Below are 6,000 nucleotides of genomic sequence, written 5' to 3' on the forward strand. Positions count from 1 at the left end.
CTTTCTTTCTTTCTTTCTTTCTTTCTCTCCTTTTCTTTTTAGTTTTTATTTGGCATCCCTTGATGTTATTTTATATTACTAGTACAATAGATTATTATTTTTAACATAATCTTAAACCATCAGCAGATGAGTAACTCTGTTTTGCACAAGATCAAAGGCAAAGGAGGGTGCAGGGATAGGAGAAAGGGCCTAGTTTAGCAGGATGAGGTAGGAGGTAAAATTCAGTACACGCAGAAGACCTCCAGTGGCCCAGAGGGTCACATCTATTGGGACCACCTCTTGCAAAGTCAAAAATAAAAGATCATGGTATAACTATCCATTGATGGTACATATATACAACGGAATATTACTCAGACAAAAAAAGAATGAAATCTTGCCATTTGTGACAGCATAGATGCATATTATGCTAAGTGAAATAAGTCAGACAAAGACAAATACCACATTTCATTATATGTGGAATCTAAAGAACAAAATAAACGAACAAATAAAACAGAAACAAATTCATAGATATAGAGAACAAACTGATAGTGGCCAGGTTGGAAGGGAGGGGGTGGGGGCTGCATGAAAAAGGTGAAGGGATTAAGAAGTACAAATTGGTAGTTACAAAACAGTCACTATGATGTAAAGTACAGCATAGGGAATATAGTCAATAATATTGCAATAACTATGTATGGTGTCAGGTGGGTACTGGAAATACCAGGGGAACACTGTATAAAGTATATGACTGTCTAACCACTATGCTGTGCATATGAAACTAATACAAAATGATATTGAATGTGAACTGCAATTGAAAAAAATTTTGTGATATACCCATGTAGTGGAATATTACTCAGCTAAAAAAGAAAAACACTATCGGTACCCATGGCAACATGTGAGAACAACAGAGACTCTGTTGACTGAAAAAGCCAGACATGAAACAACACATGCTGCTGGATTAAGTTCACATGAAGTTCTAAAAAAGGCAGAACTACGATGGCAGAAGCAGAACTAGGAGATTGAATTTTTGGATGTGATAGGTGACAGCCTCAGTTCCCATGCCCTCCCCCCTTTCCCCGCCTGCTTGCAGCTGCCTGGGAGTTTCCCGTGATCGAAGGGTGTGCCAAACCGAACAGCGTTCGGCCTTGATCAGCCCATCAGACTCACAGCTGCGAGATAAACGTTCTGAATACAATAATACCTTTCTTCTTCCCCCTATAAAGGAATGCACTTCCCCCTTAGGAGTCCAGAGTCGGAGCCACTCACGGCACGGCTCCCAGCCTGCTTGATAATTACCCTCAATAAACTTCTTTTTCTGCTCACTGCGTCTTGATGGTTTTCTGAGGGACTCCATTCTTACAATAGGAATTTTCAATAATTGATTATGGTAACATTTACTCTGCTGTACACATTTGTCAAAACTCAACACACTGTATACTTAAAATGGGTGCATTTTATTGTATGCAAAGTATGTATCAATAAAGTGGATCTTTAAAAAGTGGAGGAGGGGATTTGGGAGAGAACCTAAATGCTGGGTGCATTTACACTGTGTCTGCTTGGTGGTGGTTATGAAGGACTGGCCCATTTGGATTCAGGACATGACCAGGCAGAGACAACAGAGCCTCCCTCTGTCTCCCTACATCTTTGGCGCAGGCACCCAGGGATACCAGGCAAAGGTGAGCAGGCCAGGTGGCCCGCCCTCCCTGCCCCCTGCAGCAAAGGAGGGGGGACACTGCATCATCACTCAGCAAGGCCAGCTGCCCAGCCCAGGACTTTGACCTCTCTTTCAGGACAGTGACAGGTGTGGGGGCCGGCGGGAGTCTCCAGTTTAGGGTCAAGATTTGAAATCTTGAATCATTCTTTGAGGAAATAAACAAGCAACATCATGAAAGTAATAACCTTGAAGGCTCCCAGTTCCAGCTCCCTATGAGGCACCCACCCTGCGCAGGTACACACCTCACCACTGGCTCTGTGGGTGGGGCTGGAGGCCAGGGGGGCCTCTGGTACACCTGCCCTGCCTGAACTCAGTCTACTGGCTCTTGCCTGAAGGCAGGACTCCTCACCCAGCCCCTACCCAGCCCTGATCACAGGGCAAGCCCACAGGACATCATTAACACCTGACTTCAGAAAACAGGCTGGGTGAGAGGAACACCTCTCTTATCTGATCATAAAAAGAGGAGCGGTCAGAAGGGAGAGGGCCAGCAAGTTCCAGACCCAGCTGGCTCCTGGCCGCTGGAGGTGGATTTCTGTCTGAATGAGAAGGTGGGCCCTGGGCTGCAGGCAAATTCATGTTTTTACCCAGGGAGTTTAAGGCTGCAGGGTTTTGATGAGAAGATTCTCAGAAGCCTCAAAACTAATACCAGTTGAAGCTAGATTAAAAGAAATTTAATAATAATGATTAATCGGCCCTGGCCAGGTGGATTAGTTGGTGGGAGTGTTGTTCTGTACACCAAAAGTTTGCAGGTTCAATTCCCAGTTGATCCCTGGTTGGGGCTCAGGTGGGAGGCAACCAATGTTTCTCTCTCACATTGATGTTTGTTTCTCCTCCTTCTCTCCCTCCCCGAACCCCTCTCCCTCTTCCTCTCCCTCCATTCCTCTCTAAAATCAATAAACATACCCTCAGGTGAAGATTAATAATGATAATGACGATTAATCACAATAACAACCTACATGTATTTGTAGGCTTCAGGTTTACAGGTGCTTTCATTTAAACTATTAACTTATTTTCATAGCAACTTGAAAAGCAGGAAACGTGTTATCCAGGCACTTCACCAACGTCATGTTGTGAAATTTTGTATCAATTCAGAAAAGCACTTTGAAGATTAATTCATCCAATAGCAACGTTTGACATGGTTAGATAGAACTGTTGATGTTATTAAAAATCATCTAGCACAGCCCTGGCTAGTGTGGCTCAGTGGACTGAGTGCTGGCCTGCAAATCTAAAGGATGCTGGTTCAATTCCCAGTCAAGGCACACCTGGGTTGCCAGCCACATCCCCAGCTAGGGCATGCCAGAGGCAACCAATTGATGTTTCTCTCTGTCTCCCTTCTACTCTCTCTAAAATGAAATTTAAAAAATCTTTTTTAAAAAAGTCACCTAACGCATATTTGGATCTTTGTGATGTTCATGGGGACATCTGGACAGTCTCCCTGGCAAGAGGCAGGGCAAGGCTGACATGGTCTTTTCATCTCTTCTGGGTGACCCTTGCCCTTTTCTGTCTCCCACTTAAATTTTTGCCTATACAGCTAGAAGCTCATGATTGGCAGGTAGTTGCTTTTATTTTAATAAAATCACCTAAATTCATGGATCACATTGAATAATCTCTTGGTTGGACACACTCTGGGGAAACCAGCCTGCAGACCCCAGCTGGACAGCAGGCTCCTGATGTGTGGGCAGTCCGCATGAAGGCCAGCTCTGTGTTTGAGAACAGGGGAGGGAATAACCTGCACCCAGACCGCTTCCCAGGGACACTGGGGACGCTACACTGCCAGGTGCAGAGGTGCTTCACAAAGCCGTCTTCATATAATATGATATACAGGTTATCATATCAAAGTGCACACGTACTCTCATGGTATAATATTAATAACAGCATCACTATTTGTGAATGACTTATCTTCTTTCTATGGGTCATTTGAAGTCTCTCAGTGTGGGGTGGTGGGGCAGGGGACAAACCTCTTGGAAACCCAAAATGCTATTCACAGATGAACACCATAGGTCATGGAAGATTGGCAGGTGGGTCCTTAAGAAGGTCTCCAGGAACCTGTTGTCTGGGCAGCTAATGAGGGAGACCTACCCTCCCAAGATGCACAGTCAGGCCATCATGTGCCTGAGAGATAATTTGACCTTCTCCTCCAGCCCTCACAGGCACCCCCTTGTTCTGAACCCCGCTGAACCATCTACTGTGGTACTGAGAAGTGGGTTTGGACATGCTCTAAGTAAGTGTAAAACACACCACATATCAAAGACTTAATATGAAAAAACAAACATAGAATCCCTCAATAATTGTTTATGTTGATTATGTGTTGAAATCATATTTTTGATATTTGGGTTAAATCAAATATATTACTAAAATTAATTTCACCCGTTTCTTTTTGCTTTTTAAAATATGGCTACCAGAAAAATTACAATTACATTTGGGCTGGTGTTGCATTTCTTTTGTGCAGTGCTGGTTAAGAAACCAGGAAAGCACAGTCAAGAGCTGGGTCGATGACAGAGTTATCACAGCCCTATTTCTTCTGTCCCTTCTTCCTCTCCCTGAATGTGTGCACACCAGGCAGGCTGGCAAATCCTTGCCCAACCTAAATGTCTGGGAGTTTTCCAGCTGAAAGGGTCAGCTGAAAAGATTCTGGGATCTCGACCCCATAACAGCCAGCCACACTAGGAAAGGAAGCTGGACCTGGCGCAAGTTGTGCCATCCCTGCACTGGTCAACGAGACAATCCTGTCCTCAGGCGTTCAGGGACCTCTGTCCCAGCAGCCACTTCCAAGTGTCTCCTTAAAATCAGCTTTTACTTTGATGAAACTGTGTTTCTGTCAGATTCTCCCTCCCCTTCATACTCCACTCAGCTTTTCTCAGTGACCCAGTGAAAAAGGAGTTCTGGTTCCACTCATACAAAGGCGTGGGGCTAGCAGAGTCCAGTTAAAATGCCTTGGGCAGGAAAGCACCAAGCCCAGGGCCTCTCCCTGGACTTCGCCTACTGGGCTCCAAAGTGGGCCCTGTCTGCTATTTCCCTTGGGTTGACCTGTGGGGCAAAAGCCCAGTGAGGGAACAGCCACATATGTAAAAATTTCTTATAGGTAAATTATCTGCCAAAAACCTATGAGACTCACACTACCAACTGTGAATGTGTAAGAAGAATGAGCCACATTTGGGCTCAAATCTTCACAGGACTTGTCGGCTCAACAGCAGCACCTGGAAGCTGCAGGCAGCCACAAGTAGAAGCTTATCCAACCACTTCTCATACAGTGTACTACACAGTAAATTCTTAAAATCATATACACTTGGGACTGTTCAGTCCCAAAGATTTGATGTCTATTCTTGGGCTATATGGAAAATACCACCAAACTATTTTCACAGTTGTAATGTAACTGAGTTTTAACATTAAACTGAGTTTTAACTTTTAATCAGTTTATGCTCTTGCTCTCCCAGTCTTTTTTTTTTTTTTTTTTTTAAATCATTCACAGAGGATACTAAACCTTATTGATCAATTAGGAGGGAAAGAAACTGAAAGAGGTCCAAGCAGACTCGGGGGTGAGGGAGGCTCCACCTTCATGTCATGCAGCCCACACTGGGTGGGACAGGCAGGCTCATGGCTGCCCAGGGCTGATAGGAGAAATGGCGCCTGATAGGACCTGGAAGCCACGTCCCCAGGATCATCTGGTGAGATCCAAAGGGAAGCCACTATAGAAAACAGACATAGGAAGAGTAGACTGTGCTTTGAATTGCTGGTATTAGTAAGTGGGGAGGAGGAAGAGGACATCATGAATATTTACAAGGTATCCAGACTCTGCATAGGGCTTAGTTCTTTAACCTCAGTAGATGGACTATATTCACACAGACGTACTGAGAGTCAATTCCTTCAGGACTCAGGTCCACTCACCTCTGGGCAGGAGGGTCCACCTCTGCTAGGGCTATTGGGGTAAATAGATTAGGGCTGCCTCCCCTGGAGCCCACAGCCCAGGGTTCTAGAATTCACAGAAGGGCCCAGGCAATAATTCCAAGTTTTCCAAGGTGTCTCCACCCATCATGTACCACAGCTCAGATCAAAGTAGAGACTGGCATCCCAAGGGCACCAGTTAGGATGGTTTCAGTTGCAAGAAACGGGAAACCTGACTCAACCTGGATTAAACAATAAAAGAAATTTCTAGGCCCTGGTAACAGAAAAGTCCTTAGGAGGCTTGCCCCAGTAGCTCACTGATGTTACGAGGGCCTGTTTCTTTCCTTGGCTCTGTACTGTCTTCCCCACTGCAGGCCGCATCCTTAGTAAAGCCTGGGGACCCCCAGAGCATTCCTGGGGCTGCAGGC

This window comes from Furipterus horrens, unplaced genomic scaffold (genome assembly GCF_987537825.1).
Source record: "Furipterus horrens unplaced genomic scaffold, mFurHor1.1.pri manual_scaffold_6, whole genome shotgun sequence".
Taxonomy (NCBI): Eukaryota; Metazoa; Chordata; class Mammalia; order Chiroptera; family Furipteridae; genus Furipterus; species Furipterus horrens.